We start from the raw sequence: 5000 nt of genomic DNA, 5'->3' as shown, positions 1-5000 counted from the left end.
TTAACCTAACCTATATCGTACCTTAACCTAACCTATATCGTGCCTTAACCTAACCTATATCGTGCCTTAACCTAACCTATATCGTGCCTTAACCTAACCTATATCGTGCCTTAACCTAACCTATATCGTGCCTTAACCTAACCTATATCGTGCCTTAACCTAACCTATATCGTGCCTTAACCTAACCTAATTTGTGCCTTAACCTAACCTAATTTGTGCCTTAACCTAACCTAATTTGTGCCTTAACCTAACCTAATTTGTGCCTTAACCTAACCTAATTTGTGCCTTAACCTAACCTAATTTGTGCCTTAACCTAACCTAATTTGTGCCTTAACCTAACCTAATTTGTGCCGTAACCTAACCTAATTTGTGCCGTAACGTAACCCATGTTGTGCCGTAACGTAACCCATGTTGTGCCGTAACGTAACCCATGTTGTGCCGTAACGTAACCCATGTTGTGCCGTAACGTAACCCATGTTGTGCCGTAACGTAACCCATGTTGTGCCGTAACGTAACCCATGTTGTGCCGTAACCTAACCCATGTTGTGCCTTAACCTAACCCATGTTGTGCCTTAACCTAACCCATGTTGTGCCTTAACCTAACCCATGTTGTGCCTTAACCTAACCCATGTTGTGCCTTAACCTAACCCATGTTGTGCCTTAACCTAACCCACGTTGTGCCTTAACCTAACCTACGTTGTGCCTTAACCTAACCCATGTTGTGCCTTAACCTAACCCATGTTGTGCCTTAACCTAACCCATGTTGTGCCTTAACCTAACCCATGTTGTGCCTTAACCTAACCCATGTTGTGCCTTAACCTAACCCATGTTGTGCCTTAACCTAACCCATGTTGTGCCTTAACCTAACCCATGGTGTGCCTTAACCTAACCCATGTTGTGCCTTAACCTAACCCATGTTGTGCCTTAACCTAACCCACGTTGTGCCTTAACCTAACCCACGTTGTGCCTTAACCTAACCCACGTTGTGCCTTAACCTAACCCACGTTGTGCCTTAACCTAACCTACGTTGTGCCTTAACCTAACCCATGTTGTGCCTTAACCTAACCCATGTTGTGCCTTAACCTAACCCATGTTGTGCCTTAACCTAACCCATGTTGTGCCTTAACCTAACCCATGTTGTGCCTTAACCTAACCCATGGTGTGCCTTAACCTAACCCATGGTGTGCCTTAACCTAACCCATGGTGTGCCTTAACCTAACCCATGTTGTGCCTTAACCTAACCCATGTTGTGCCTTAACCTAACCCATGTTGTGCCTTAACCTAACCCATGTTGTGCCTTAACCTAACCCATGTTGTGCCTTAACCTAACCCATGTTGTGCCTTAACCTAACCCATGTTGTGCCTTAACCTAACCCATGTTGTGCCTTAACCTAACCCATGTTGTGCCTTAACCTAACCCATGTTGTGCCTTAACCTAACCCATGTTGTGCCTTAACCTAACCCATGTTGTGCCTTAACCTAACCCATGTTGTGCCTTAACCTAACCCATGTTGTGCCTTAACCTAACCCATGTTGTGCCTTAACCTAACCCATGTTGTGCCTTAACCTAACCCATGTTGTGCCTTAACCTAACCCATGTTGTGCCTTAACCTAACCCATGTTGTGCCTTAACCTAACCCATGTTGTGCCTTAACCTAACCCATGTTGTGCCTTAACCTAACCCATGTTGTGCCTTAACCTAACCCATGTTGTGCCTTAACCTAACCCATGTTGTGCCTTAACCTAACCCATGTTGTGCCTTAACCTAACCCATGTTGTGCCTTAACCTAACCCATGTTGTGCCTTAACCTAACCCATGTTGTGCCTTAACCTAACCCATGTTGTGCCTTAACCTAACCCATGTTGTGCCTTAACCTAACCCATGTTGTGCCTTAACCTAACCCATGTTGTGCCTTAACCTAACCCATGTTGTGCCTTAACCTAACCCATGTTGTGCCTTAACCTAACCCATGTTGTGCCTTAACCTAACCCATGTTGTGCCTTAACCTAACCCATGTTGTGCCTTAACGTAACCCATGTTGTGCCTTAACGTAACCCATGTTGTGCCTTAACGTAACCCATGTTGTGCCTTAACCTAACCTATAATGTGCCTTAACCTAACCTAAAGTGCGCCGTAACCTAAACTATATTGCGCCTTAACCTGACGCACGTTGTCGCTGAACCTGCTCTGTAATTGTTATGCAACCCGTTAAAGTAGTGTAGTGTTGCCTAACCGCAACCCTCGCAATATAGTTCGCTACTCGCACTGCCCGGTCCCCTGTGTATCGCGTCATGTTAAACACCTTGCAGGTGTTGCTGACTTTCCACATGCTCCTGCTATACACTGTAGTGTGGATAGCAGCAGGACGTACATGCCCCCCCCCCTTCCCCCCTGCCTTCGCAAGCTGGTCGGTGAGAAGTTTGCATGTTCAATGCCCTTCGCATGCCGACGTACTCAGCCTACGTTGTGGTACGGCCTGTCACCTGTCCGCCGATGTACGCAAAACCCACAAACTGTACTGCACATTGCTCCGTATGTACTGAATGATACATCGTGGCCCATGTGACCGTATGACGACAGCGCCTAGCAACGGCGGACCATACAGTCCAAATATTGTGCACGCAGCTACGTGTCGTCTCCCTATAAGAGCTGGATTGCAGTGTGGTACGCCATACAGACGTGTGGGAGGAACGGACGCCCTGGATGGCGATCAGCATGAGCAGTCTGTTGATGTAGTGGAGCGTGTATTCGGACGTAGTCGTCTCTTCTCACACACCGTGATAGCATGTTGCACCGCGTTCCACATCTGCGACATGCTGCAGAGGCGGGCTGACAGTCGTTCGCGCAATGGACACCGCATACGTACGGGGTCTACCTTCCACGTGTTCTCTAGGCGTGCACATGTTGTTGCGTCTATGTGGGCAGACGTAGTGTGTTGTGACACCTGACACAGGCATGCAATACTCGTTGCAAATGGCGATGGACGTGTACGTTTGCTGGTGACGTTACGCAAATGAACAACCGGTAACCCGTTGTGGTGCGGTTGTTCTCGCTAGAGGTGAATCAGTGTTGGCGACGATCGGTCGAGCTATTAACCGGTTGTTTCAGGGATACCCACCATGCCCACGAACGTGAAAGGGGACCCACCATGCCCACGAACGTGAAAGGGGATCTGGGTGTGAGGCGATACGCGGCGGTGGCTGGGTGGGACCGTCCCCGGCCGGTGAGGGGGGGCCGCCCGGCGTGCTGGCAGCGCGGTGCGTGGGCGCACGCGCTACAGCCGGCTGGTGGGGGCGGCCGGTGGCAGGCGCGCCGGCCGACGGACGCGGCAGGCGGCGCAGCTGCGCGCCGGCGCCCCCTGCTCGCGGCGCCTTGCGGCCAAAGTAGGTCCTCGCGGGCCCGGTGCGAAGCGCGGTGGCCATCTGCAGTGTGCTGGTCCGATTGAGGACTTTGTGCGCTGAGGATGCGCCGCCGCCCGGCGCTCGGCGCCGCGACGCCGTCTGCTGCTCGGTCGCCCCAGCGGTTCTCGCAGGTGGTTTGTATCGCAGCTGTGCGGACGTGTTGGCGCGTGCGCTGTGCTGGGAGAGTTCGCTTCGGCACCCAAGTAGGGCTTTTGTCCTTCTGTGGCGCTGGCGTTGGAGCTGCCGGTCACCGTAGGTGGCGCGTGTTGTCTCCCGCCGGCAATGCCACGACAGCACGCTCCCGGGCCTCTGTCGGCAGCGGCAAGCTCAGTTGGGAGCACGGGTGGTCGCACCTAAAGCGTCTACTCGCCTAACTCCGGGCGATTGCGCCTCTCTCGAACCCGACCAAGTACTTAGGACGGCGCTGCGCGCCGCCGGGACCTGAGAGGGTTTCGAGGTGTGTTGTGCAGGGGAGCTCAGCCTCCTCCTGTTTGCAGAATAATTGAGCGGACGCTTGCGTGTTCGCGCGGGCCCCCGGGACACACTCCCGGGCGGCCGGCTGCTCAGCTCTAGTTGACGCAGCTCCCTGGTTGATCCTGCCAGTAGTCATATGCTTGTCTCAAAGATTAAGCCATGCATGTCTCAGTACAAGCCGCATTAAGGTGAAACCGCGAATGGCTCATTAAATCAGTTATGGTTCCTTAGATCGTACCCACGTTACTTGGATAACTGTGGTAATTCTAGAGCTAATACATGCAAACAGAGTCCCGACCAGAGATGGAAGGGACGCTTTTATTAGATCAAAACCAATCGGTCGGCTCGTCCGGTCCGTTTGCCTTGGTGACTCTGAATAACTTAGGGCTGATCGCACGGTCCTCGTACCGGCGACGCATCTTTCAAATGTCTGCCTTATCAACTGTCGATGGTAGGTTCTGCGCCTACCATGGTTGTAACGGGTAACGGGGAATCAGGGTTCGATTCCGGAGAGGGAGCCTGAGAAACGGCTACCACATCCAAGGAAGGCAGCAGGCGCGCAAATTACCCACTCCCGGCACGGGGAGGTAGTGACGAAAAATAACGATACGGGACTCATCCGAGGCCCCGTAATCGGAATGAGTACACTTTAAATCCTTTAACGAGTATCTATTGGAGGGCAAGTCTGGTGCCAGCAGCCGCGGTAATTCCAGCTCCAATAGCGTATATTAAAGTTGTTGCGGTTAAAAAGCTCGTAGTTGGATTTGTGTCCCACGCTGTTGGTTCACCGCCCGTCGGTGTTTAACTGGCATGTATCGTGGGACGTCCTGCCGGTGGGGCGAGCCGAAGGCGTGCGACCGCCTCGTGCGTGCTCGTGCGTCCCGAGGCGGACCCCGTTGAAATCCTACCAGGGTGCTCTTTATTGAGTGTCTCGGTGGGCCGGCACGTTTACTTTGAACAAATTAGAGTGCTTAAAGCAGGCAAGCCCGCCTGAATACTGTGTGCATGGAATAATGGAATAGGACCTCGGTTCTATTTTGTTGGTTTTCGGAACCCGAGGTAATGATTAATAGGGACAGGCGGGGGCATTCGTATTGCGACGTTAGAGGTGAAATTCTTGGATC

General features: G+C 52.2%; 1 non-coding gene across 1 annotated transcript in view; it reads left to right on the top strand.

The window, feature by feature from the left end:
- Window positions 1-3985: 3985 nt before the first annotated feature.
- LOC126447618 (small subunit ribosomal RNA) overlaps window positions 3986-5000 on the top strand; it is a 1909-nt gene continuing 894 nt past the window's right edge. Inside the window, exon 1 of the ribosomal RNA XR_007583808.1 lies at window positions 3986-5000. This exon is cut by the window's right edge and continues 894 nt beyond it. This is a non-coding gene — a ribosomal RNA (small subunit ribosomal RNA).

Source organism: Schistocerca serialis, unplaced genomic scaffold (genome assembly GCF_023864345.2).
Source record: "Schistocerca serialis cubense isolate TAMUIC-IGC-003099 unplaced genomic scaffold, iqSchSeri2.2 HiC_scaffold_518, whole genome shotgun sequence".
NCBI lineage: Eukaryota > Metazoa > Arthropoda > Insecta > Orthoptera > Acrididae > Schistocerca > Schistocerca serialis.
Note: the sequence above shows the minus strand (reverse complement) of the source record. Positions and strands in the feature narration are given on the sequence as shown.